General features: G+C 35.4%; 1 long non-coding RNA gene across 3 annotated transcripts in view; it reads left to right on the top strand.

The window, feature by feature from the left end:
• The window catches only part of LOC110260243 (uncharacterized), a 585,810-nt gene that overhangs the window by 357,110 nt on the left and 203,077 nt on the right, over positions 1 to 25,623 (top strand). Inside the window, exon 5 of one of the 3 annotated variants that reach the window (XR_014843513.1) lies at positions 15,481 to 20,010. The exons of the other annotated variants lie outside the window; for them this stretch is intronic. This is a non-coding gene — a long non-coding RNA (uncharacterized LOC110260243). Of the gene's footprint in view, positions 1 to 15,480; positions 20,011 to 25,623 lie in introns of those variants that run through there. 3 annotated transcript variants of the gene reach the window in all.

The raw sequence follows: 25,623 nt of genomic DNA, 5'->3' as shown, positions 1-25,623 counted from the left end.
TTCTTCAAGTGTTCCTTTGCTATTGTAAATAATTTTAGACATTACTTCTCTAGGAAAAAAATAATTGCTCTCTTCTTGGTAATGTGAGAAGTTCTCTTAAGCATCACTATACAAGTTATCACATTAAGCATGGTTAGTTGTATAAACATTTATTTCTCTGCTATTAGCCAAAATTTTAAGGTACTTAAATACCATATCACAGTTACCTCTTACTTCCCAGTATATCTTAAATAAACAGCAAGTGTAGACAAAATACTTTGATATGAATTTGAAAAAAAATCTCCCAGATCTATGACCATTTTTATGGTGATGGGCTTCTCATAGAAAAGTAGTATAAAACAAGAAAAACAAGCAATATTCCATATTCTTGCTATAGGGGGACTGTAGAATTTTAACTCTTTATATATAATTATTCATTAAGGGGAAAAACTATATTACCACCAGCTACAACAAACTCTTGTTCTTGAACAGCTAAACCAACATCTCAACAAAATATAAGAATACACCCAAACGAGTAATGGGAACTGCATTTCTTCCACACTATGTGATGACCTTTTGGAAGACTTTTAGGATTCTTCCAACATCAGAACCATAGTTATGCTGGTTACTGTACCAAACCAAGTTAGTAGGCAGATCTATTTTGGCTCACCATTGGTTAAGAAAAAAATCTGCTCATGTTGATTACTGGTTGTCTCTTCTTAAACTTGTTTTGCTATTAAGATGATAATTAAACCAGTATTGATGGAGGGGCCATAGATTTTGTTGTGGTTAAAATCTTGGGGCTTAGAGATAAAGAGACATTATGTCATATTTTTTATCTTCAGGGATAACAGAGGAACCTAAGACAAGTACAAGAGCTTATCTTTATTTCTCTTTTCTCATCTGAAAAAAATAGAAATAAACCTATATCTGTGATTGATATTCTCTAGATTATATAGTGTATTTAAGGCATTCGCTAAATGCCCAGCACCTAGTAAATGGTAAAAATAGCCATCAAAATCATCAGTAGCAGCAGCATTATTAATAAGAAACTCTAGTATTTATTAGGTGCATATTAAACAATAGACATAATTACAAATTAGTGTTACTAAGTGTCAGATGAAAACTAAATATTTGGCATCAGTAGGGAGCAGGAGGAAATTTCCTTTTGCCATTTTTTTTTCTCCTTCCATTTATCAGGCAAAAATATTGGATACAGTGAGAAAATAACACAGCTTTAAAAAAACACTTATAAATTCCTCCTTGTGCATGTGTCCATTTTTGTATGCTCTTTCCTTTAGATTTCAAGGACCTTTAGGCCAGGGACTGAATTTAACCTAGTGTTTAATATGGGCATTTATTTATTCAGTTCTTAAAACTTCACTCTTGAATAAGCTGCCTTGGAGCTAAGGAGATCAGGCATCCCATTTTTTTGACGGATTATTTTATTTTTTTAGTACATTTGATGGGTGGCCTGTGAAATCCTGAGAGTATGGCAATTTCTCCCCCCATTTTTTTTTTGATTTTGATTTTATTTTTTTGGTATTGCAAATATGCTTACTCTAGTGTAGTAGGATTGTCATTCCTGGGTTCAGGATGTGGCTCTGCAGTCAATAGTTCTTTAGCATTATTTAAACACAACTCTGCCCAGGCACTCTGAATTTACAAGTCTTGGAATTGGTGAATAAATGAGTATTAGGCATTTACTTTGGACCAGGCCCAGAGCTGGACATTTTCTTTCTTTCTTTTCTTTTTTTTTTTTTTTTTTGTCTTTTTGCCTTTTCTAGGGCTGCTCCCACAGCATATGGAGGGGTCTAACCAGAGCTGCTGCTGCTGGCCTATGCCAGAGCCACAGCGACGTGGGGTCTGAGCTGTGTCTGCGACTTACACCACAGCTCATGGCAATGCCAGATCCTTAACCCACTGAGAGAGCAGTCAAACCTGCATCCTCATGACACCAGTTGGATTCTCAACCCACTGAGCCACAAGTGGAACTCCACAATCTATATTTTAATAAGCAGGTTAAGTTATTCTTTTGGTCCACAGTCCATTCTTTTAGAACACTGTAGAAGGCAATATGGAGCTTTTGAAAGACTATTTTGCAGGTGAATTTCATTATTTTTGGGCGATGCAGGGTACAGGGATACTCAATTAGAAGCAAGGAAATATTTAGTAACACTGGTTCGCAAATTTGTCTGCACATAAGAATCATCTGTAATGCTTTAACAAATATTCATGCTTGGATCCCACCCCTGAGATTCAGAGTTAGTCTAGAGTGTGGTCTGGGCCTTAAATTTTTTTGAAGTTCCCAAGGTAACATTTACATGCAGTAACTTTTAAAAGCCACTCATTTAGGAGCCTGTCATAATAGTCTGTTTGGGAAATATTGCAGCCCTGAATTAATGCAGGATTAGCAGCTCCATTGGTAGTCCATTAGCATTTCTGGGTGGGTTGGAAAGGGGGAATTCTTCCTTCCCATGAGCCATATTAACCTTGTATTATGAGTTTGGGACTGATTTTAGTATCTACTTTTCACCTTCTGCTGATCACCCACATGGTGCATTACCCAAACCTGCAACCCTTGAAATGGTGGGGAGGTCACAGACATGTGGATAAAGCTAGAGAGAAGGAAATATAAACTGATTCCCAGAAATGTGGTTTCAGTCTTAACCCCACTGTTGCCTTTGAGTCCTCATCCCCTCTGTTCTGGTCATGCCCTGGTAGGGGGGTTGCTTAGCTTGATAATTATAGTTGAATAGTAGTGGCTACCTGGGATGTTGTTTTCCATGTGAACTTGAAAAGAATGTGTATCCTGCTGCTTTTGGAAGGAATGTTCTACATATATCAAGTTGATCTGATCTAATGTGTCATTTATGGCCAGTGTTTCCTTACTGATTATCTGTCTAGATAATCTATTCTAGATTACTGAAGTAAGTGGGATATTAATGTCCCCTACTGTTGTTACTTTGCTTTCTATTTCTCTCTTTATTTCTGTTAACAGCTGCTGTATATATTAGGTGCTTGTATATTGAGTGCACAGATGTTTACAAATGTCATATCCTCTTACTGAATTGACCTCTTTATTATTATGTAATGCACTTATTTGTGTTTTCTCACAGTATTCTTTTAAATATATATTTTGTCTGATATGAGTATTACCACTCCAGCTTTCTTTTTTCCCCCATTTGCATGGAATACCTTTTTCCATCCCTTTGCTTTCAGTCCATATGTATCTTTAGATCTGAGGTGAGTCTCTTGTAGGCAGCATATAGTTGGGTGTTGTTTTTTATCCATTCAGTCTTTTTTTTTTTTTTTTTTTTTTGTCTTTTTGTTGTTGTTGTTGTTGCTATTTCTTGGGCCGCTCCCGCGGCATATGGAGGTTCCCAGGCTAGGGGTCGAATCGGAGCTGTAGCCCCTGGCCTACGCCAGAGCCACAGCAACGCGGGATCCGAGCCGCGTCCACAACCTACACCACAGCTCACGGCAACGCCGGATCGTTAACCCATTGAGCAAGGGCAGGGACCGAACCCGCAACCTCATGGTTCCTAGTCGGATTCGTTAACCACTGCGCCACAACGGGAACTCCCATTCAGTCTTTTGATTAGTGCATTTAGTCCATTTACATTTAAAGTAATTAGTGATAGTTATATACTTATTGCCATTTGTTAATTTCTTTATGGTTGTTTGTGTAGTTCTTCTTTGTTCCTTTCTTCTTTTGGTTTCTTCCCATGTGGTTTGATGAATATTAGGTTTAGATTCCTTTCTCTCTCTCTCTTGTTTATTCATTGTAGGTTTTAGCTTTAGGTTTGTGACTATTGTAAGGTTCATATATATCGATCTGTATATATAGCCATCTGTTTTAACCTGATAGTCACTTAAACTCAAAGACATTCTAAAATCTCCACATTTTTACTCCTTCCCCATGTTATATGTTTTTGTTGTCATTTGATACCTTTTTATTTTGTGTATTCCTTAACTGTTTTATAGTAATTGTGCTACTTTTGTCTCTTTTTGTTGTTGTTCTTTTTATGGCTGCGCCTGTGGCATATGGAAGTTCCTGGCTTAGGGGCTGAATCAGAGCTGCAGCTTCTGGCCTACACTGTAGCTAGCAGCAATGCTGGCTCTTTAACTCACTGAGTGAGGCCAGGGATCAAACCTGCATCCTCATGGAGACTATGTCAGGTTCTGAATGCACTGAGCCACAATGGGAACTATAGCTATTTTTGTCTTTTAACCTTCACACTAACTTTTATGTGAAAATAAAAGTTTTCCACTGCTTTTACTATGCGAAAATTTTCCTTCCATATATTTTCTCATATCAAGTTGTGGCCTTTTCTCTTCCATTTAAATAAGACTCAACATTTCTTGTAAGTCTAGTTTAGTGGTTATGAACTCTAAAGTTTTTGCTTCTCTGAGAAACTTTTTTTTTTTTTTTTGGCTGTCTGTGAAAGTTCCTGGGCCAGAGATTGAACCTGTGACACAACAGTGTCCCAAGCCACTGCAGTGACAATGCCAGATCCTTAACCCACTGTACTACAAGAGGACTCCCTGAGAGAATCTTTATTTCTCCTTCAATTCTGAATAACCTTGTTGGATAGAGTATTCTAGCTTGTACATTTTTTCCCTTAAGCACTTTAAATATATTCTGCCACTTTCTTCTTACATTTTTCTCTTAAGATTTCTGCTGAAAATATGCTAGTAGTCTTGTATGGTTTCCTATGTACATAATTGATTATTTTTCTCTTGTTACTTTTAAGATTATCTTTAAACTTTTCCCATTTAAATTATACTGTGTTGTTGTGTGGACCTCTGGGTTCATCTTGTTTGACACTCTGTGCTTCCTGTTCTTGGATGTCTGTTTCCTCCCACAGGTTAGGGAAGTTTTCAGCCATTATTTTCTAAAATAAGTTTTCTGTCACTTGTTCTCTCTCTTCTCCTTCTGAGACCCCTATAATAAGAATGTTAGTAATCTTGATGCTGTCTAGGAAATCCTTAAACTCTCTCATTTTCTTTTTTCTTTTTGCTCTTTGGATTGGGTGATTTCTACTACTCTATCCTCAAGATCACTTATCTCTTCTTCTGTATCATCTAATTTACTGTTCACTTCCTACTGCTTATTTTTACTTTCAGTTACTGTATTACTCAGTTTTGATTTTTTAAAAATCTTTTCCAACTCTTTGTTGAAGTTCTCCCTGAGTCCCTCCATTCATTTCCTGAGGTTGGTGAGCATTTTTAAACTGTTACTTTGAACTCTTTGTCAGGTAAACTACTTATGTCCATTTCATTAGGGATTCTTTCTGGGATTTTATTTTACTCATCTGTTTGGAATATATTTCTCTGTCTCCTCATTTTGTTTGGCCTCTCTCTTTTGTTTGTCTGAATTTTGTTAAATAGCTATCTCTCCTGGTCTTGAAGAAATGGCCTTGTGTGGGAGTGACTACTGTAGAGACCACTTGCATCTGGTGGTTGTGGCAGGCTGGCTGGACCTATCAGTGCAGGTGGAATATTCCCAAGCGGGGAGCTTCACCTGAGGCCAGCTTTGCAGGGTATCTGAGTTGCATTGGGCCCTGGCTGTGGGCAGTCCCCAGGGATTCATACAGTGGCACTCTTGACATCTCTGATCTTGGAGAGGGGTCCAGAAGTTCCCTGCTTATTTGGTATACTCTAGAGTTAGTAAATAAACTTTCCTCCCAGTAATCTAGGTGCTTCTTAGACTGCTATTTTTTTCACTGTGTCCTAGGGTGGGACAGTATTGCTCAGCAATATCTCTGCTATTGTTTGCTGCATCAGGGGGTTCTGGTGGATAACATGTTTCTATCTTTCCTACCCATTTCTATGTAGTCCTTCTATGTGCTGTTAGCTATTCCTTCAGCCCTAAGGCTTTCTTCAGGAGGATTTTCTCTGTATGTAGATTTGGTATGTCTATGGGAAGAGATGAGCTCAGTCAGGGTCTTTCTATACCACTATCTCAAAACCCTTGGCCTTTTTTCTTTTCATCCTGAAGAAGAGAACTAAAAGACTCTCCTTATTTTATTTTATGGTCGCTACTGTTTTTCTTCATAAGTGGCTTTTTTGAATTTCCTACCCCAAGGATAACCTAAGCTCAGCAACTAGCTTGCGCTGTATCAGACACACTTTATTGGTTAAATATCACATCCTGCAAAAGCTATAGAACAAAGAAATGGCAGTAATTAAATTTTTTTATAGCAGTAAAAATCTTTAAAGGAAAATGGAGAAATTAGAAAAACTATCAGTGCCAATATTATCTTACATTGGATATTAGCATTTCCATTTTACAAATGATAAAACCAAGGTTCAGAAAGCATCCTAAACAGCTTCTATTATCTTTCTGGTATCAAAATAGACTTAACCTGAATCTAATGCATCACGTTTGACCCTATGTTAAAAAGTGTTTCTCTGTAGTTTTATGGCATTTTCTTACTACAGGTTTCAAGCTGAGAGCTCCAGAAGTTCTTGGGCAATACCGAAAGGATTAACTCAAGATATTAAATTATAGTAAACATGTATGAAACACTTACTATGTACCTGATTTTCTTCTGAAATACTTTACACTTTTAACTTATTTAATTCCTCTAACAGTCACCTGAGTAGGTGCCATCATCAGTCACATCACATAGAGCAGGAAGCTGGGACACAAAGAGATTGAATAACCTGCCTATGTTCCATTGCCAGAGCCCAAGTCTATGTTCCCAGTGACTTTGCCCTGCTGCCTCTATGCACAGCTTTCTTAATATCTTCTCCTCCAGCCTTTCCCCTCTCCTAACAAGTACTGCCCAGTAGACTGGCATTTAGATTTTAGCCACCCACTGTTCATTCTGTTTTTTGACTGTACTTCACTTATATAAAATCCTTCTTGGGAATTTCTATAATATTTCTTTTCTTTCTCTTTAAAAGAGTCCAGTACTACAGATCTTGGATTATGTTGGAGTCTTCCACTTTCCACCTTTACTTGAATTGAATGTTACCCTGTATCTCTTTCATACTTATCTGTTTCCCATACCTTGGGCCTGTTTTTTCTATGACCATAGAAGCTATAGTCTCTGAAAAATAATTTTCTTCACATTATTTTACATTGCTGAGAATATTTTAATGGCAGAGGTTTTAATGATTTATATTCAAGAAATGGTACACCCTTTGGCTAATCTGCTTGCAGTTAGATTTATTTGCTCTCTGAGCCTCGGAAGATCAAGTCTTTTTTCATATTGACATGAATGTTTCTGGCAGTATAGGTACTATATAAACCCAAGAGGTTATGAAGATTATTTTCTAAAGTTGAAATTGGTTATTCCTTATAAAGCTTGGTTATAACTATTGAGATCACAAAAATAAAATGTCAACTCTTTGATTATTTAGAGAATAGAATTGCTTTCATTCTATGAATATAATAGCAGCTCCATGTTATAGCATTACAGATTGAGGGTTCCCCCCCCCAAATAGTCATTCTTAGAGGAATGATATATAGCTTGCCAACATACAGTACAGCTGATGTAAAAAGTTTGTGATGGCAACCCTAAATGTTTTATCACCTGTCAGAAATTTCAATGATAATAAAAAGTAACATCCTTTAAATTAATTAGACATGATTAGGACTTCAAGCCCAGAGGCCACTTCATTATGCAAAAATTATAACAGTTAGCTATTTAAATTACCATTAAATTGATTCTTATGTTAATTGATATCTCACTTATAACCCTAGATTTTAATTTATATAAGATCTTTGGAAATAATAATAAGGTATAATAAAATATTATTTTGAAGAAATTCTTTTGTGAAGAAATACACTGAAAAAACTGATTGTTACATTTGACCATTGGTAAAACTTCTGAGTTAGAATAAAGCTAATTTCTCACAAAATGGCATGGCTTGAATTCATCTTCTGTGTTTATGTAGCTCCCACAAACACCAATAGAAGTTGCATGTGTGGTTTGAGAAGGTAGTTTTACCCTCAGTGAGCACTGCCTTATTTTTTTTCTGTCTGACACAGGAAACAGAGTTTAATTTAACCATTTGAGATACAGCATGTGCTATGACACATTTTGGAAAAGGAAGGTAAAGTGAATATGTGCATAGGTGGCTTTTGAAGATAGGGTGATATATATTTCAGAGAAGAACTGACACCATGGAGTAAAATGTATTTGAGTATCATCTTATAGGGTTTTAATAAGCAGGTGCTGTTAAATGCATTTTCAAAGTTAAAATGCCAGTTGCAGGAAACTTCAGATTGTTCTTTAGGGACAAATTGAGATAAACTGAGGCATTTCTCAGTTCAGATACATAACCTCTTTTTTTCATTTGTTTCAAGTGACTAGTTTTGAATCTTCAGGATGGCAGATAAATTAAAATATTTTATGGCCTCTTTTAAAGTGTCAGGTCTCTACTAATTAAAATCCCTTTCCATTTCTAAATTTCTTACCATGGTGTAAGTTCCGCAAGTTAGGAAATAGAGTTTATCAATACCATATGGACCTAATTTCTGGGGCTAGTTTTTCAATTACCAAAGAATTTTCCAAGGAATCTCTGGTTTGCTTTGTGGATTTTAGCAATGACCGTATTCAAACTGTAAACTGCAATTACAATATTACAAATTACAATAAATTATATTTATTAGTGTGGAATCTGGATTGGTTTATTCGGGGAAAAAATGTTAGTGATGCAAAAGTAGGTTTATGTAGTGTAGGTTAAACTCCCTTACACTGTCACTGCTTTAATTACTTCACACCTAAGAGCTTTGTTCCCATTTTAGTTTTTTTCTTTGTTTCTGTTTTGCTTTCTTTATTTGTCACACTTCATCACATCCTGGGGACTGAGTAGAGATGCATCTAGAAGTTGAGAAAGGTCAGTGCTCATTAAGGTACAGTTGGAAGCAGGTGAAGTCTGAGAGGAGATGCAGAGTTGGAGATGAGACTGGTAGAGGACTTCATGGAAAGGGGGTACAGTTTTTTTTTTCCCAGTGAGATAGGGTCTTTTTATTTTTATTTATTTTTATTTCTTAATGAATTTTGTTACATTTTTAGGTTTACAACAATCATCACAACCAAATTTTATAGCATTTCCATCCCAAACCCTCAATGTATCAGGGGGCACAGTTTTATCAAAGAAATCCCAGAAGTCATAATCCAAGGAAGACGCTGGGCTGGTAGCATCATCCCACCATTGCAGTCTCTGCTTTGTCAGGCTTATTCATACTTCATTTATGCAAACTTCATTTCTGCTTTTCCAGTAGTTGCCCTCTCAGATACTTCCCAATGGGGGGCTCCAAAGGGAAACTGGAAAACTCCAGGAGGAGGACTCGTTCATTTCTGTTACTCCCTGTTCTTATGAGCATTACCATTGTGATGCTGCTTCACCCAAGGAGCTGCTGTTCCCTCCAGTAGCAGCTATTGATTCACTAGTCAGTTTCCTAAACACTCACAAAAGCTCGCCCCATAGGGCCATCAGGGCTAGTTGGCCAACACATCTTCCTCCAGGGTCTGCATCCCAGAGCTGCAGGATTCCTTCTCTGAACTCAGAGGCTCTCGCACTATGTTAACCAATACAGAAGCCACTAGCTACATGTGGCATTTAAACTTAAATAAAATTAAAATTGAGTTTCTCAGGCACATTTTAAGGGTTCAGTCACCTCATGTGGAGAGCACAGAACAGTCCACGACTGCAGAAAGTTGTATTGAACAGCTGCGATGTCCAGCACCAGTTGACCAGGGATGACTTCTCCAAGGTCTGAGTTTTTGTTCTGTGTGGCTTTTCCTACAATCTTTCACATTTTGATAATCTCAACCTCTTCCCAATGTTCCTTCATCTGTAAAGATGGCAGCCCTTTCCCACAGCTGCTACCTCCATTCCTTATTTCCTTTTTTTGCCTTATTTATTTTTTGCCTCTTCAGTTCTTTGATACATTGGTAGTAATTCTTCATATTAATTCTTCTCTATTAAAATCAAGGCCAATTATATAACTGAGGGACTGGTGCAAAAAGAAAATGCTGTTCCTCTCTTAAAAAAAAAAAACAGGATAAAATAACATTAAAATACACATAAGATTTTTTTCTTTCTTTTGTCTCTCTCTCTCAACTTGTCATGCTGGTTTCTTTTTTCCTATTTAATATCATTCTACCTAAAAGTGCAATTCAAATTTTAAAAAAGTAGTATGAATTTTACCATGTATCTTTATATTGTTCAAGGCCAATTTTAACTGCAAATATCAGACCACTTTTAAAATGTAGAATTGCTAGCATTGCACAATTTGTATTTTGTGCCTCATTCCTGGAGCATGCCTTGAGCTGGCCAGAAGGAAAGAGTGCAAGTGATACTCAGGAAGACTGGAGGAGGATGAGAGGATATTTCCAGACAGAGAGCCAGCTAAAAGAGGGTTTTCAGGCATGAGGATACTCAGAGGGTGAATGCAGATACTTACAGAAGTGCATGGTTTGCCCCACTAGCAGACAACTGGGACTGATGGCTGGTGGATATTTCCTTTCACTGGCCCTTGAACTGATATGGCAGGTGGCAGATGGGTGGCCTCCAAGGAACTTTAAACCTCCCTTCTAGGAACACACTTGGTATCTAGATGGGGGTGGGTTAGAGGCCCACTCCATCCAGACAGGACTGGACAGCCTGGGGAGGGGATGGCCACTGCCATACCTTGCACCCTGAGTCTGTAGGACATGTATGTCTAAATATGACCTTTCTGCTCCTGTTCCCAGGCTCATGCTGGTGGTAGAGGGTGGGAGCAGTCACTGGGCAGTGGTAGGGAGAGGGAGACCAGTCAGGGTCTGGGAAGCAGAATGAGGCAGAGTGGGAGGCAGTCTGGGGAGGTAGCAGGAGGTGGGACCCATCTATGAGCTGATACTCTAAGTCCTTGGAACTCGTTCTATTGTCCCATTGGATCTCACATACAAAATACAAATTCAAAGATAAAATTACTCCACATTCCAACATAGTGACAACAGAGCTTTGAACTCCTAGTGTGGGATCTTTTGAGCAGGGGGGTCTGTGCAGGTGTGTCAGTCACTTGTCCTTCAAGTTGATCCTGGTTATAATAACTTGAGTGGCTCCGTCTCTTGATTGGACCCTGACTGATATTGATGGGAAGCCAGACTTTAGGTTAACTCTGGGGGAGAAGGGAACAGGTGACAAATTCTGACAGTTCCATTGAAAATTCTGTCAGTGGGATTTTGCCTCCTTTTTGCTGTTGACATTTCTCAGTTGACCCCAGTGCTCATGGCTTGAATTCTTATCTTTGATCTTTCTTTTTAAAATGTAGAGTGGTAGTAAGTTGCTTTTCTATGTTACTGTTTTTTGTCTCTACTCCCTCACCACACCTTCTGTCTTCTTCAGATGCCTCTACTTTGCACAATTACCTCAAGAATAGATTCTGCCCTTCAATATTATCCAGACTTCTATTTCTGTTTTTGATATGCTCCAGCCTTTTACTTGTGAAGCATTTTTTTTTCATAGATAAGAACCATTTTTATTACTGCATGTCTCTATGTATTTAAATTCTGAGCTTTTACCTGCAAATTCCCAAGAATCTCAGTCTCCATGAAACTTTCACAAGGGTTTACAAATTCCTTGGGTGGCAGATTTGCACACCTGTGCTCTCTTTCCTTTATTACATTAACTTTGGTGTCATCCAGGAGCAGTTTTCAACTTAACACTTCTGCCTACCCTGTGTGCTTGATGTACTCACAATTATTTGGAGGTTAAGAAGAGAATTGGCTGCCTTTCCTCCTGAATACCTAATCTAGAAATGGCCTGGAGTTTCTTTTTACTCTTTGCACTCAAGGCAGGTCTCTGTAGGTCTGCTGGGTAACGTGTACTAGTGCTTCTCAGTCTTTTCCAGCCCTTTGACAATGGGTTCCTTAGGAACAGAATGATAGACTCAGTAAAAATTTTAGTTGGATTGAATTTAATCGATGAACTTGTTGGGATACAGGGGAAAAGAGAGGATGGAAAAACTTGACTTTCTGTTAATTCAAACCATGGACCACATCTTTGTTGTCAGAGAACATATATCCACTTCAAGGTCAACCATATACAAATAGATTTTCACATTTGAGGGAAGAAGTTCCCTAGTACAAATATCTCCTTACTACTCTGCTTCAGTTAGTAAAATTCCTAAACAAATAAATAGAAAGACTATCTGAAGTATATAGCTCCTTCATCCCAGGAGGGCTATTCCAAACACAGGGACTGTGTGGTAAGACCCCGTAGCCAAGACGACTGAGGGATCCAGTTCCCAGAAAATGCCAGAAAGGGGTGAGAAATTTCAGGTAAGCAAGACTGACAACATTCAAAATTTTGCTTAGTCATTTTCATGCCCACCAACATGTACATACACACCAGCCGTCTTTCCTCCTCTCTTTTCCATAGCCACAGTAAAAACTCAGCTAAGGAACATGAGAAAGTCTGTATCATTTGATCAGATAAATGAAAACTTTGGGATATACCAAGAAGACCCAAGTTGGAAAGCAGTAATTAGTAGGTATAGGTGACTGGGAAAATGATAAGAGTTTTGCATTTGAAGAGCTGACTAACCCTAAAGCGATTAACAGAAACTAAGCAGTTGTCCTTTTCACCTGAACATATGCCCAGATTAGGAAGGGAATCTGGGAAAAGGCTGAAGTTGTTGCCACCTGAGGAATGTTTCTTCCCAGAACAGAGCCTAGAAGAACCAAGGGCATTTCTGCTTAAGATAAGTCATGTAAATATTGTACAGGTGTCTATAGAAAATATTTCCTCTCAGTAGAGACACACTCTGCTTTACCAAGACAAAATTGATCAAATGCATATTTGTAGATAGACAGCAGGCTTCAAACTTTACCACAGGCTGTTAAGGTGTGAATACAAGAAAACAGTGTATCTAATTGTGCTGCTCCTATGATGATTGTGAGTAAATGCCAAGTACTAGTAAGCAGTTATTTCATGCCAGAATCTTCTTAAATTCACTGAAAATCAATGATAAGTGGCTTCTCAATAATAAAATTGCAGGTTCAATTCCAGGAGTTTGTTTGTTATAAGAAATAAGTTATGTTTGTGTTGTGGCAAATACATGTAACTCAAAGCTTTCATGAAGAGCATTTTGTGTCTATAACTAATCTTGTAAACCACATTGTTTCTTATTTGAGTTAGGCACATTTTCTAATTATATTATTTCAAAGATTATTCAATGTAAAGTTTGGACAGATGGACTTAATAGTCTTTAGTATGCTTTTCATCCCTGTAAATGTGACTATTTCATATTATGGTTTAATTAGTTTTGGTGGAATAAGCATTTTGTGAATATAACATAAATACATAATACGCATATAAAGTTCATGCATAAACTGTTTATTATTCTAAAGGTAAAAAATTTCAATGCTCTTACATCTTCCAGTCAGAAGATTCAATAAATGAGCCATATCAGATGAAACATCTGTTTCAATTGGAGTATTCCTTAAAATGTGTATTTCTTCATCAAGCTTAAATATCATCCACCTTTGTATTTGCTTTTCAGTTCTGGGTGACACTAGGTTAAACAATGGAGTAAATGGATTGGGACCCAGGTTAGATGCCATTTTCAATCAATGCCTGTATGTATTATGCTACCCTTTCAAGACGCTTTTGAAAGAGTCAGTTTTCTGTTATACCCATTAGAGAGAAAGGCTAAAAATATTTTTGTTTGCTTTTCTTGCTTATATTTTTTCAGCTTGTTAGACTAGGGTCTGTTTTGTATAGGTTATTTGCAATTTCATCATCATCCAGAGAAATGTGGTTTGCAAATTAAAATAGTAACATCAGCAGTTTCCCCTGAGAGAGACTTGCTCCTACTCTGCCAGAGGCAGTATCACTAAGTAACAATAGTTAGAAGGTTTTTCTCAGCTGCTGCTGTGCTTATGAGTGTATGAGCCCTGGCAGGCAGGGACCTGTCCTCTGCAGATGCTAATATAAACTAATGTGAGCCATAATCATGAATTTCCTTTGGATACATGGCATTACTATTATTACTACAAGAATGTTTGCCAAAGGCAAAAAAACCCCAACCAAATAACAATACACAGTCTTTCTGATTCCTCCACTGTCTGCTTCATTAAGTGATTCTCCAGAACCTCAGCTAAATATATTCCCTCTCTGGACCTATCTTGCAATCCTTGCTCCTATCAAAGTAGGAACATTGGCTGAGTAATGACTGTAAAACCGCAGCCTAAGAATGCAAGCCAATTGTGTTTTCGTTTTGTTTTATATTTTTTATTATGTCCCTCGGATTAAGTAAAAGCTAATGTGTCTTTCACAATTGCTCCATTTTTTTTGAGAACTCATAATCAGGACAGAGGGAAGAGTGGTGTAAGAAAGCTTATGTATGTATATGTTCGTGAAATAACATTACAAACCATCAACATCTGTCTGAAATCACTGTTGTGATTATTGCTTGCATTTATGGAATTATTTTTGCTATGTTTATTTATAAAATAAATATTGGTGAAGCTCTTTTCTAGATTGTGTGAGGTTGGCAGCATGGAAATATGAATTAGCGTCTAATACAAAGTACGAACAGAAAAGGATTGGAACATGGAGTAAGAAGTGATCTTTTTGGTGAAGTGGATTTAGAGGAGATTAGATGTGAGCCAGATGTTCATGCTAAAAATCATAGGATGGAAGTGTCTTCTTGGGAGAGTGAGCAATATGAAAATATCTTGGCCACATGAGGCTAGCTCCAGAATCTAATCAGATATTAAAATTCATAAAACAAGAGGGGGGTAGGAAAGAGTGATATCTGGTTTTTCAAATGACTTTAATGATGTATCAGAAGGAGAGGGCAGGCAGTTGGTGCTGTAGCTTTTCCCCTAGCTCCTGGAACACAGAGAGTTTGAATCTCTCTCACAACATTAACTCAGGTAATTGTTAGGTGCTTGCCTTTATTGGATCCAAGATGCATGAGACTCTATTTGAGACTTTGATATCAGAAGAAACCTTGGTACATTACTGTCCAGATGTTTATTTAGTACCCAGTGGCCAGTATTGATAAGATGGAGCTACACCAGAGAATGAATGCTAGTTCTGAACCTTTGAGGGAACCATGGCCCACTAGGTATAAAATCCTAGAATAATGTTGCCTTCGGGATGGATTAGCAATGGGATCCTGCTGTGTAGCACTGGGAACTCGGTCTAGTCACTTATGATGGAACATGTAATGTGAGAAAAAAGAATATATACATATAAGTATAACTGGGTCACCATGCTGTACAGTAGGAAAAAATATATATATGTATAAATAATTGATAAAAAAACATACTTTCTTATCAAAAAAAAAAAAAGACCCTAGAGCCCGTGTGTTCTCAGACCTTTAATTATCCACACACAATGAGCCTTGTCTATTTTGAACATAAACAACTCAAGTGGTGAATGACCAAGACATTAGAAACTGCCCAGAAGTCACCAGACCTCTTTTTTCACCCTGCTTTGCATAATCCATATTTTCCTTTTCTGTTTTCTTTCCTAACGTGCCAGGCGAAATTAATTCTCTCTTGTCAGTTGGATGTCAGTCTGAACTCAAGACCACCGCTGTTAGTAGGACAGAGTTGGAATTGGGGATAAGATCTTCACATGTAGTTATTTTTTTATCATAAATATTTCATTTTCACAGTACGAACATAAATAATTAAAACTAAAGTCACCAGTGTCTACAACCTAGAGGTAATTATTAATGTATCCTTAATATTGATAGCCATTTAATAATAGAGTCCATAAATGTAGTCTTTTATGTATTATTTTTCTCATATGTGTCATGAATATTCTATATTGCTAAGAGTAACTATATATCATCATTTTTAATGGCTGCATAGAATTCTGTTGTGTGGCAATTAAATTATTTAATCAATCTCTTGTCAACACAATTGCTAATTTTTCACTATTAAATTCAATACTATTTTTGATACATGTGAAAAATTACTTTTCTGAAAATTCTTACCAATTTATAATTCCACAGGTAGCATATGAGACAACAAACTTACCCATTCTCCTACTAGCACTGAATTTATGTTTTAAAAAATCTCTTGTCAGCTTAATAGTTGGAAAACGTTTCTTTGTTGATATTTGTATTTTCTAATATTCTTTTGATATAACAGAAAATTATAAAAAAGAAGGTATCACTGAAAATCCTGTCATATAGATAACTGTGTTAAAGTCTTAGTGCCAAAAAAATAAAATTGTGGTTCTTAGCCATCTGAAAATTTTCAATGAATATATGCATATGACTTTTTAAAATACTTTGGATTATTTGGTACATACTGCTTTTCTTCAACAATGTATTTTATTTAAAATTTTAATGACAAAATGATATTGTATATATTTTACAGTTTCTCTAATTGTTGAATATACTTTTTCTTATCTTTTTAGTATTATAATAATGCTATGATGAATATCTTTATATAGAGTGTTGCTCACTTGTCCAATTATTTCCTTAATGTGCTTCTCTAAAAATGGAACTGTTGGGTAAAACAGTCAAATTGTCTCTTATAATACCAATTCCTGCCTCCATCAGCCATGTATATAAAATCCATTTCTCTACATTCTAGCCAACACTGGGTATAGAAATATTTTAAATCTCTACCAATAAGATGGATGAAAGATATTTTAAATTACACGTCTTAGATTCAGTGAGATTATTATTTAATATTTTTGACTATTATTTCTTCATTTGTAAGTTGCTCTCTTTTCTAGTAGACTTACATCTTTCCTTTAATGAAGAATTCTTTATATATTTGAGGATATATTAATACTTTGTCTGCTACATGATTATTACATGACTTTTAATTTTGATTATGGTGATTTTATTGAGCTTAATTTTTAAATATATATGTAGAAAGAAAAATCTACAGAACTTTTAAAAATCCTGCTATAGGATTTTTCTTTACCCTAAAATTATTGAACTGTTTTAAAAAATTTCTCATACTGTTTTCTGTTAAATTAGAAGTCAGTCATTAATTCATGTAGTTTTTCTTTTTTTCTAAGTTTTCCCAAATCCATTACAACTATTCTATTTCCTCCATTAATCTGAAATATTTTCTTGTATATTATATATGCATATTTTCTGTAAATTGTGTTTCAAATAAATATTAATAGCAGATAGAATATGTCCCTACAGTATTTAGTTTATCATAGACATTTTGGAAAACTTGCCTCATTCCAGTTTTAAATTGGTTAATATTTTCTTTGACAGTACATGAAATGTGTTAATTTAGTGAGAATCTTCAGCTCCATAGTATTAAAATTTCTCACCTAAATTTTAAAAAATTTATTCAAGGTTTCTTTCATGATTCTCATGAAAATTTTATATCATTTCCAAATGTATTTTGCACGTGTACTGTTTCTTATTCTTATGATTTTATTTATGGTGTTATTATGAATGAAGTGTTTTCTATATATACCCGTACACATATACACATGTATATGCATATTTAATTTTGTATTGAAAAATAAAACATACATTTAAAAAGTACAGAAAACATGGAGTTCCCTGGTGGTACATCAGGTTAAGGATCCAGCATTTTCACTGTTGTGGCTCAGGTTGCTGCTCTGGCAAGGGATTGATCCCTAGGCTGGAAACTAGCACAATCCAAAGGGGAAAAAGAAGTACAAAAAACATAACTAATAAAGTGTACACTTGCGTAGCCTCCACTTAAGTCAAGACATAACATTCTCAATGTTCCAGAAACTCATACATGCCCCTACCTTATCAGGACCCTATTTCTCCTCTAAGATGATCAGTGACTTTTTTGTGACGAATATTGCCTTGACCTAATTTATAGTTCTATCATTTATGTTAGAACTATATACCTGTAAATAATATATTTATTTTTGTTTGTTGTTGTACTAAAATAATCCTTATTTTTTTGTGTAATTGATTTTTTTATTTTAAATGATTTTTATTTTTTCTATTATAGCTGATTTACAGTATTCTGTCAGTTTTATACTGTACAGCAAGGTGACCCAGTCACACACACACACCCACACCCACACCCACACATATACACATTCTTTTTCTCACATTATCCTCCATCATGCTCCATCATGAGTGACTAGATGTAGTTCCCAGTGCTATACAGCAGGATCTCACTGCTTACCCATTCCAAAGACAATAGTTTACATCTATCAACCTCAAATTCCCAGTCCATCCCACTCACATTTTATATTTCATATATTTTAGCTGATACTCTTTTCAATATTTTAGTTGATTTTCTTTTTTTTAAGAAATAATTTCTTTTATACCATCAGTAAATTGTTATTTATCTTTTCTGAGGTCTGTAATTATCATTTAAAACTATAGGGTTTTTCCCAACTCTTAGTCTAATAACATTGGCTAGAACTAACAGAACAATAATAAGTAATGGTGGTAGTGAGAGTCCCAGTTTTTTTTTTCCTGATACTAATGGCCATACTTTTAGTTTTTCATCATTATTACCATATAGCAGTTGTTTTGGGATACATGTTTATCATCTGAAGCAATATTATCTTATTCCTTTTTTCTGAGAGATGTTTTTCAGAAAAAATATAAAATGTTATGGGGCATTTTAGTGTCACTCAAGGCAGGGTTTGGCTTTGTTATTTTCAGCGCTAAATAAAATTTGTAGATCTATTTGGAGAGAAGCTTTATTTTAAACTATTGATATTGTCACTTGGAAACATGATACTCCCTAAATTAATATTCTTCAGGAAAATTGAAGTGTCCTACATGCTTTTTACTTTATATTTCTTAAGTTTACATGTAAGTGAGTCTGATTTTAGTAAGTATTGTGAATGGGATCTTTGAAAATTGTTTTATAAGTTTGTCTTATAATTGGCATCTATAATGACCTCTCTTACAAGCTTTAACGTCTTTTTCTATTCATTTCTTTTTTTTGAGCTTTTCCAGCAAATAATCTTAGTATCTGTAAGTAGTAATTATTTTTGCTTTTCTATTTTAATATGTATAACTTTGGAACTTCTACTTATGGTCAAGATGCCGTAACAGGAACCAGAATTTACTCTCTATGTTAAATAATTACAGAACTGGAAAAACAATACATGAAACAGTGACTTTTTTAAAAAAACTTACTTTTTACTTTATGTTTTCCAGTTTTATTGATGTATGAGGGACAAATAAAAATGTATATATTTGTGGTGGTTTTATATACATATAAATTGTGAAATGATTACCACTGTCAGTCTAATTCACATAGCCTTCACCTCGTGTAGTTTCCCTTTTCTCTGTGTGTGAATGTATGTGGTGAGAATACTTGAGATCTACCCTTTTAGCTAATTTTAAGTGTACAATACATTATTATTAACTGTAGTCAGCATGCTATACATTAAACCTTCATCTTATAATTGAAAGTTTGTACCCTCTGACCAATATCTCCTCATTTCCATTCCATCCCTACCCCCAACCCCAGCCCCTGGTATCTACCATTCTATTCTGTTTCTTTGTGTTCAGATTTTTCAGATTTCTCATAAAACTGAGATCATGTGGTATCTTTCCTACTGTATCTGCCTTATTTCACTTAGCATAAGGTCTCCTGGTTCAGCCATTTTGCCTCAAACGGCAGAATTGTCTCCTTTTAAAAGGCTGAATAATATTCCATGTTATGTACATACCAGATATTCCTTATCAATTCTTCCATTAATACACACATAGTTTGTTTCTACATATTGGTTGTTGTGAATAATTCTGCAGTGAACATGGGAGTACAGATATCTCTTTGAGATAATGAATTCACTTCCTTTAGATGAATACACAGAGGTGGAAATTCTGGATCATATTTTCATTTTGGGGGGAAAATTTCATACTTTTTTTCTATAGCAGCTGTACTATTTTACATCCCCAACAAGAGTGTACAAGGGTTCCTTTTTCTCTACATCCTCATCAAACTTGATATATTTGAAGCAATTATTTTTAGACATTGGGGCAGATACTACAAACTGTGGTCTCTAAAAGAAGAGAAACATAGTGAGCCCTATGACTGGACCAGCTTGCTGCCTAAAGGCAGTTTCCACATTGCAGTGCAGAGAGGGAACATCCAAACCAGAGCATGGTCAATGAAGGAGAACTATACTAGAGGTCATGGAGGTCAGGGAACTAAAGTGGTCTCTAAAAGAAGAGAAACATAGTGAGCCCTATGACTGGACTAGCTTGCTGCCTAAGGGCAGTTTCCACATTGCAGTGCAGAGAGGGAACATCCAAACCAGAGCATGGTCAATGAAGGAGAACTATACTAGAGGTCATGGAGGTCAGGGAACTAAAGTTTGCAGAATATTAGGGAGGAGGAGTCCACACACAGAAAGAAAAATCTTTGGTGATCTCCAGAGAGATCTTCTCAAGTCTTTGGCACAGTATTGATTTGAACCTGTTCAAGGAGAAGTTACCCAAGTCAGGAACAACAACAACAACAACAACAAAAACACTTAACAGTGGGCAGGAGAATTTCTGGAAATTTAAAAACTGGGGATTGTTTGTGTTTGCAACAGGTGGAGTAGAAAGATGTCAAAATAGATGGGGCATTGTGTAGAGTCCCAGAAAAATAATACCTTAATGATGGACTAAGTTAGGGTTAGACTAAAGCTAACTCTGAACCCACTCTAAAATGTCTTAAAAACAATCTGAAACATTCAACTAATTCCAAGAAGTTTTGCTTCATGCTACAATAAAACACAACATAAAGGAGCACAAAAAAATCCAACATTCAATAACATCATGCCAGAAATGCAAAGAAGCATAAAAATTTGAATTACAACTGGGAAAAAAATCAATTCATAAACGAAACAACCCAGACATAACAGACATAATGGAAATAGCAGAAAGTCATGGGAACAGTTTATGAGTATGTCCATGTATTCAAATAGATTGAGGCAGACACATGAGAAGAAAAGTGGATCACACAGAAAAACACAAGTCATCTAGGAATAAAAAAAATATACTGGTTGAGAACAACAGTAAATTGAACACTGCAGAAAAAAAAATTCTCAGGGAATGTGAAAATAAAATAACTCTCCAAAATAAAGCACAGAGAAAATAAGACTAGGAAAAATGAAGGGAACATAAATATGATATCATACAGTCTAAGATAATGTATAATTAGAGTCCTAGAAAAAGAGGAGAAAGTAGGCAGAACCGTGTTGGGGAAAAAATTCCCAAGTTTTGATAAAAACTATAAATGTGTAGATGAGGAAGCTTAAATCATTTCAAATAGAATAAACATTTTTGAAAAAGCTTGTCAAAGCACTTCATACAAAAAATATGATGAAAACCATTGCTAAAGAAAAATCTTAAGACAGAGGGGGGAAAAAGACACACTATGCATGGGCAACAAAAATAGAATGGCAATAGACTACTCATCAGAAACTATGAAGGCCAGAAAATAATGGAGAGATGTCTTAGATGTAGTGAAAGGAAAAAAACCTCACAAAATCTGTTTAGGGTTTTTCACTCAGCAAAATTTTTCCTTCAAAACAAACTGAAGTTGAGAGAAATCGTCATCAGATTTCTACCTACACAAATGTTAAAAGAAATATTTCTAGCATAAGAAAATGGTACCAGATGGAACTTGGGATCTACACTTGTGAATAATGAGCACTAAAAATAGCTATATGGGTAAATTTATGAAATAAATTGTTCCATATTTTTAATAACTTTAAGAATTGATTGTATGAAGCAAAAATAATAGCAATGTATTGTGGCATTTAAATCCATCTATGGAAAAATCTACAGCTAATATTATACATATGTATACTGAATACATGAGCTCTTCTGCATAAAATCATGAACAAAGCAAGGACATCCAGCCCATCATTCTGTTCAACACTGGAAAAGAAAAAATGCATACATATTAGAAAGAAGTAAAAATATCTTTATTCATAGTTATGTCAATATAGAAACATCTTAACAGTTCTAAAATGAATCTATGAGAAGTAATGAATGAGTTCAGCACAGTTTCAAGATACAAGGTTAATTAAAAAAATTATCAATTGTGTATCTTTAAATTAGTAACAATTAGAAATATCTAGAAATGAATTTTAAAAATATGTACAAGACCTGTACATTGAAAACTACAAACTATTGCTGAGAGAAATTAGGAAACTTACACGAATAGAGAGAGAGGTCTTTTCCATGGTTTCAAATCTACAGATGTCCACTTCCCCCACAAGTTGATCTATAAGTTTAATGCAGTGAAATTCAAAATCTCTCAAATTTTAAGTGAAAATGTGAAGCATCTAGAACAAGCAAAACAATTTAAAATTATGAACCAAGATAGACTCATGTTACCTGATTTCAGTGCTTACTGTGAAGCTACAGTAATTAAGACAGTGTGGTGTTGGAATGAGGATTGATACGCAGATCAGTGGAAGAGAACAGGTAGTCTAGAAGAAGACCAACAAATATATGATTAATTGATTTTTGATGGAATTTCAATGGAGAAAAGATAATCTTTTCAACAGATAATGCTGGAGCAATGGAATATCCATAGGCAAAACAATGAGCCTAGGCTCTAATCTCACACTGCACACAAAAGTTAACTCAGAATGGATCACAAAACTTAAATGGAGTATGTAAAACTATGAAGCTTATAGATGAAAATGTAAAAAAAATGATTTAGTTAGGCAAGCATTTCTTGCACATGACCCACATAAGCATAAACCAAAGGAAAAAAATTATACACTTTGTCCTTCAAAAAATACTGTAGGTAAATGAAAAAGTGAATCACACGGTGGAAGAAACTCTGCATTTTGACAGAGAGCTTGTATCCAGAATATATAGAGAACTCTTTTTTATGATTTTTATTTTTTCCATTATAATAGTTGATTTACAATGTTCTGTCAGTTTTACTGTATATGTACATCTTCTTTTTCTCACATTATCCTCCATCATGTTCTATTCCCTGTGCTATATAGCAGGATCTCCACTCCAAATGCAATAGTTTACATCTATTAAGCCCAAATTCTTAGTCTATCCCACTCTCTCTCCATCCCCCTTGGCAACCACAAATCTGTTCTCCAAGTCCATGAGTTTCTTTTCTGTGGGAAGATTTATTTGTGTCATGTATTAGATCCCAGATATGAGTGATATCATATGGTATTTGTCTTTCTCTTTATGACCTACTTCACTTAGTAGGAGAGTCTAGTTGCATCCATGTTGCTGCAAATGGCATTATTTTGTTCTTTTTATGGCTGAGTAGTATTTCTTTGTGTATATGTACCACTTCTTAATCCATTCATCTGTCAATGGACATTTAGGTTGTTTCCATGTCTTGGCTATTGTGAGTAGTGCCACAGTGAACATACAGGCGCTTGTATCTTTTCCAGTGAAAGTTTTTTTCCGGATATAGACATACTTTTTTTGCTATTGTGAATCATGCTACTATAACAATTCATGTAGGGACTCTGGGTGTACATCTGTTTTCTATTCTTTGAGGTGTATTCCCGATGTTTTAGATAGTTTTCATGTGGACTATGGTCATAAATAGAGCAGCAGTAGAATGAGAAAGAAACTGATACCACCATGCTTATTGGGGAGGCATCCAAAGAAAGTGACCCTCCAGAGGGACAGAATGGGAGACTGAGATTAGGCGCTCTAGGTCCACACAGGATGACAGAGGGCGGTTGCAGGAAGTAAAAACCAAGGAGAGAGAATCCAGTGTCCCCTCCAGCCTCCCTGGAGAGGGCAGTGTTCATGGAGGGTATTGCCAGAACTGCCATGAGTGACACATGGGCAGTGGATGGAGAGCTGGGCCAGCAAAGTCCACCTCATGCCTCTAGAGGGAAGCTTTGTGACAGGCCATATCACTGTCCTCCACGTCCTCACCAGTTTTTAGTGTGTCACCCACTAACCGGTGTGTAGTGTGTCTCACCATTCTTCCCTGGCACATGTGATGTGGAGGACGTCCATGTGCTTATTTGCCATCTGTACATCTTCTGTGGTAAGGTGTCTGTAAAGCGCTTCGGGCCATTTTTTATTTAGGTTGTTCATTTTTTAATAAGAGTTTTTTGGCACATTTTGGATAGCAGTCCTTTAAGGAGACAAGCCAACAAAAAATGAGAAAAGATTTGAAACAGAAACTTTATCATAGAAGATATTCTGTGACATATGACAAAGAACAATGTCAAATACCCTCATGGAAAGATACTCAATATCATCATTCATTAAGGAAATACAAATAAGAACTACAACAAGATATTTGTGTGTATATCCTTAAATTGCTGAAACTAAAAAGAGACATTATTGAAAATTGCCAAGAATATGCAGCAACTGGGAAAGCAAAATTTTTATAGCCACTAAGAGAAATAGTTTGGCAGTTTGTTATTAAATTAAGCACACAATTACACAGTAGTCCATTATACCTCCTCTTAGGTATTTAGTTAAGAGAAATAAAAACATTTTCGTATAATGACTTTCAATAAAATATTCACAGCAACTTTATCACAGTACTCCCAAACAATCCAGGTATCCATCAGCAAGTTAATAGATAAATTGCGGTATATCCATATAAAGAACTAATATAGGGCAATAAAAAATAACTACAAATAAATGCAACGGTATGGGTAAATCTCCACAGCATTAAGCTACATGAAAGAAGCCAAATACAAATCATATCCTCTTTGATTCTATTTATATGAAATTATGGAAAAAGCAAAATTGTGGTTGCCAGGTGCAAGGGGCAGAATGAAGTGATTGATTTCACAAGGCCACAGAGAGCATTGTGTGTTGATGGCCTAAATCATGCTTATAGTCACAGTAACACAACTATATAATTTTATCAGGTCTTGTTGAATTGAAGACTTAAAGTTGGCAAAATTTTTCAACGAAAAAATTGGCAGATTTTATTTTATGTAGATAGCTTTGATGTAGCTGGTAAATATAAATTTTTATCTTTTTCAAAACTTTTTCTCTTTTTTTTCTGGCCTGATAATATTGACCAGCACTTCTATAGAATTTAGATAGTAAATAATGGTGGTAACAGAATGACCTTAAATTTCTTCCTGATTTCATGGCTTGTATATCTACTGTTTCACTATTAAGTCTGATTATGGGCTGTTGGTTTGGAATAGAATGTTTTTACCATGTTTAGTAAATATATGGTATTCTTGTTTTGCTAAGTGTTTTCACAAGAAATACCTGCTAGCACCTATCTATATTTTAAAATTTTGGTTTTTGAATAGATAAATCATATTAATAGATATTCTAATATTAAATCATCTGTGATACAGTACTGGTGTAAAATATGCTTTTCATTTATTATTTTTTAAATATGGGAGCTTTGCCTATTTTAAAAAGTGAGCTTAATCGCTGTTTCCTTCTTTGTTCTATCTTTATTAAATTCTATTATTGGAATTATGGTTAGTTTAAATGAATTGTAAGGTTTTCCTTCTTATCATATGCTTTGAAACAATTTAGTAAAATTGCTTAAATTAATTGGGTATTTTAACATACTTGGCTTTTGAAACTACCTGGGTCACACACCTTCTGGGGGTCTTTGTCAACTTTCCCTAGTTTTCCTAGGATTATTGATTTAGTTTTGTTAATTTCTGTATTCTTATGTAATTATTTATTGAGAATGTTTTTCACCAAGATTTCCTGGTTTAAGGACAAAGTTAAACTGATTTAAACCTATTATTCTGCTA

The sequence above is a fragment of the Sus scrofa genome, chromosome 4, assembly GCF_054392235.1.
Source record: "Sus scrofa isolate SSC_HxYL_T2T_F1_AM1 chromosome 4, Sscrofa_HxYL_maternal_Yorkshire_Landrace_v2.0, whole genome shotgun sequence".
NCBI lineage: Eukaryota > Metazoa > Chordata > Mammalia > Artiodactyla > Suidae > Sus > Sus scrofa.
The sequence above is the reverse complement of the archived record's forward strand: the minus strand, read 5'-3'. Positions and strand labels throughout refer to the sequence as shown.